Genomic DNA, 3879 nt, shown 5'->3' with positions numbered 1-3879 from the left:
CGTCGCCACCTGGTCTCCGGGGAAGCTGCCCTCTCGCCGCCCGCCCCCGCTTCCTCAGCCCGGTGCCCCAGGGTCCTCCTGGGGGCTCCCCGGCCCCCCTCACCTGTGCTGTGCGCCCCGGCTCACGCCCGCCCGGCCACTTCTCAGCCACCGCAGTTGCTCTGAGCGGTGACTCACCCCTGACTGCGGCCGGGATCGGCCTGTTTCAGTTTCTGCTTCTCGGCGAATGAGCGGGGCGGGGGCGGGGGAGGCCAAGAGGGGGGGCCGGGCTGCCCCATCACGGCACAGCCAGGTGGGGAGCACGGCGTCCCGAGTCCCGCCGGCGAACCGGCCGCCCCGCCGGCAACCCGCCCTCGCCGCTGCCCTCGGCCGCCCGGATGACGCAACTGACGTGGACAGGGATTACCACATCCTCTCCGTGCCGGCCACCCCGGTCTGCAGAGTGCCCGTCCCAGGGCAGGCGCCCCGGGGGTGTCCCGCAGCTTCCGGGGCCACCACAGCGCCACACTTCCACGGGGCAGGCGGGCTTTGTGGAGGGAGCTTGCGGCGACCCCGTGGGAAGGAGGAGAGGCGGTGGGGGCCGAGCCCGGCCACCCGGAAGGGGCAGGGAGGCAGGGGAGGGCTGGGCAGTGCTGGCCTCAACAGGTGCTGCCGCCGCGCTGCGCGAGGTCGTCAGGGGCAGAGCAGACGGCGGCCGGCCCTCCGCCCCGGCGGCGCCTCGCAGACAGCCCACGCTGTGTTTACCGAATGAGTGAACTGCAGCAGAGGCACGTCGCGTGGCTGCCGAAGGGGAAATGGGCAGCCAGGACAGGAGGGGCAGCAGTGAGTGGGGGCCCAGGTCCTGCGCCCCCCACCCCGCCGCCAGGCCCGGGTGTCACAGGTTTGCCCAGGAGGGGGTGCTTTCGCCAGGGGACATCCGCCTCTGAAGGACCTCGGGACCAAAGCCAGGCGGGGCGGGCGCGGGGGGGGGCTCAGACTCCGGGCCGGAGGTTAACTCTGCCCCGTCCAGAGGGAGCCACCAGACTGGGGCTTTCTGGCTTGGAATGTCTGCAGGATTGTCCCCGGGGTGGGGGCCGCCTGCCGCTTTCCATTTCTATTGATGGGGGGGGGAGTGAGCCAGCCCAGCGGGAATGAGCCCGCGGCTGCACGCCTCTCTGCCCTGAGCTCCGCTCCAGCCCTGGCTCTGCCAGGAGGCGCGGGACCGGCCATCGCAGACGGGCCTGGGCGCATGCACGAGCGTGAGGCCGGGGTCCGGGAGGCCGCGGGGCTCAGGCTGGACGCACGGCCTGGCGGCCGAAGGCCTTAGTGCTGGGTTGTCTTTGTTCATCTCACAGAGGCAGCTGGGACGAGACGTGAAGGCAGCTTTGTCGGGGTCACCCCTCCAGCTTGCCGCTCTGACTAATGGGCGCCTTGAAGATTCGTTTCCTGCTTGGCAGTGGCAGGTGGCCCAGCTCCGGCCTTCCGGGCACCCTTCGGGTGAACCTGTTCCCGTAGGCCCAAGGGGGCTTTCGGTTTCTGAACCCCGGGAACCCGCACCCTCGGGTGACCCCCCGGCCCCCCTCGCCTCCTGGGGCCCACAGGTCCCCAGAGCTCCCGTGCCACCCCTGGGGTCCATCCTGCCTCCCCCTGGCCTCTGCCCCGCGGGCGCCCTGCTCCAAGCTGCCCTTCCAGGCTGCTGCCCACGTCTCATCCAGGCACGTCCCTGCCAGAGCCGAGTCGTGTCCGCGAGGGCGGCCCCGGCCCCTCCAGGCTCATCCACAGTTGAATTTTTTTCAAGAAGAGTGTATTCATGAATGGGTTTATTTAATTTCACATTTTTAAAACCAGACTTCATTTATTGCCTCAGCTGTCTCTTCAGGGCCAGCGTCGCACCTGACTCCCTCCTGCACAGGGCTCCCCAGGGCCCCACGCCCCTCCCTCCCCCCTTTCCGGCACCACCCTCCAGTCGAGTGTTGCGCTCTGCCTGTTTGTGTGGGGTTGCAGATTCGAGAAGCCTCGCAGCTGCCTTTCACTTTCTCTCCCCCAGTCGGCTGGAGCCAGCAGCCATGCGCACAGCCCCAGACGGGATCTCGCCCTCCACGGGCAGGGCAGCACCCCGGGCCTTGCCAGGTAAGCGCCCTCAGGCTCCCCGCTCCCGCCATCAGCATCCAGGGCCGGCACCTGCGGCCTCGCGCGGAAACCTGTAAGGACACGCACCTGGGCGCCCGGAGCGGCAGGGGACGCCTGGCCGGGGCTAGAGGGCAGCCCTGAGGGGGCCGCCGGGGAGGAGACAGCCAGGGCGACGCGGAGCGGGGCGCTGGTGGCCGGCCCCCCCACGCCTGCTCCCGGAGGCTCCAAGGCGACCTGCGGGAACTGACCGTGAGGCTGCGGCTGAGACGGCTGCGAAACCCGCCCCCGCCAGGCCGCCTTCACCCCACGTCTCAGCGCCGCTCGGGAGGTCTTGGCCCAGAAGACGCTGCGGGGGGCCGGTAAGCTCTGCCCACTGGTCTGGCCCCGCGGCCAGCTCCTGGAGGGGCCAGTGCCACGCCCACGGCCACTTCCTTTCCCGCCACACCCAGCCAACACTGCCTTTGTGGCTCCGCAGGTGGTTCCTGGGCTCCAGCCTCACCCAGCTGCTCCGGGCCGGGGTGGGCATGTGGCCCTCACCAGCTCCCCCTCCCCGGGCACCGGCGTCTGGTTCCCAGGGTGTGGGCTCACCTGGAAGCCCCCCTCAGGCCGCTGCCTGGGGTGCCCTCACCCTGCACCCCCAGGCTTCCTGGCCTCTAAGCTGCACCTCCTAGCCCTCCTGTTTCTACAGAGCCACTGCATCCAAAGTGGCGCCCAAAATACCATGTGACTAACTGCCCGCTCACTGTCCCTGCCTGCCCCCCTCTGGTCACTGTCCCGGCCCCCACCCCCGTCTCTCTAGACCCTGCCTGGGCTGTGGGAACTGTTGTCAGAGGTACTAGACTCTTCGGTGCTGGGTGACAACCCAAGGAGGCCGCACACCCCAGCCAGGGAGCAGCCCAGGGGCTGGGGGAGCCCACAGTGTGTCGCTGGGTCGGGGGATAGCAGGGAGTGGTCCGAGCGGCTCTCTTGGCTTTACGCTCCGAGACGCTGCGCCTGCACGGAGGGTGGGCTGCTCGAGCGAGACGGGGCCTGGGCCTGTCCTCTGAAGCTCTCTGAGCCCCGGCACCGGGCACGGGGCACGGGCCGGAGGAGGCTCGATATGGTGATTCAGACGCCTCGCCCTGCAGGCCACCGCTCTCCGGACTCGGGTGCAGCCAGCAACAGGCTCAGCTGTGGGCGCACCCCTAACAGGCATAAGTCACACAGCAGGTGCGACCACTTCAAACAGCAGTTCGCAGCCCTCGCAGGTGCAAATGGTGCCGACACGCCGTGCTGGAGGGCCGAGGCCTGGCAAACCTAAGACAGTGCTTAGAAGGCGGAGAAACGGGCCAACGAGCCCAGTGATCCTCCCCACATCTGGAAATGGCCCGGTGGTCCTGGGGACTCCGCAAAAGCTTCCTTTAACCCTCGAAGTTCCTTTTGATTTGTCCTTCCTGCTCTATCCGTGACCCTTTCTAAGAGCTAACATCCCCGGAACGCAAAGGTCAGGTCCCGTTCCGTGGGCCCCTGTGCACTTCATGTAAGCTAATTCAAGCTCCCCTTCGCCGCCCGGCTCATTTGTCAGCAGGGCAGACAGAAAAGGAGGAGTCCCAGGGCCATTTCCCCCAGCTCCCTCTTCCATACCCAGAAGCCTGTGAAAGGCCCTGGGGCAGCGCCCGCCAGGCCACCCCCGTCCAGAATGCCCGCGGCCAGCGGTGCCCCAGCTGTGGAGAGAGGCCGCGCGCGGGACTGGGTGGGTGGCCGGGGACAGCGGCTGTGGGCTCTGGCAGC

This window comes from Condylura cristata, unplaced genomic scaffold (assembly GCF_000260355.1).
Source record: "Condylura cristata isolate star-nosed mole 26May11 unplaced genomic scaffold, ConCri1.0 scaffold00035, whole genome shotgun sequence".
Lineage (NCBI taxonomy): Eukaryota > Metazoa > Chordata > Mammalia > Eulipotyphla > Talpidae > Condylura > Condylura cristata.
Note: the sequence above shows the minus strand (reverse complement) of the source record.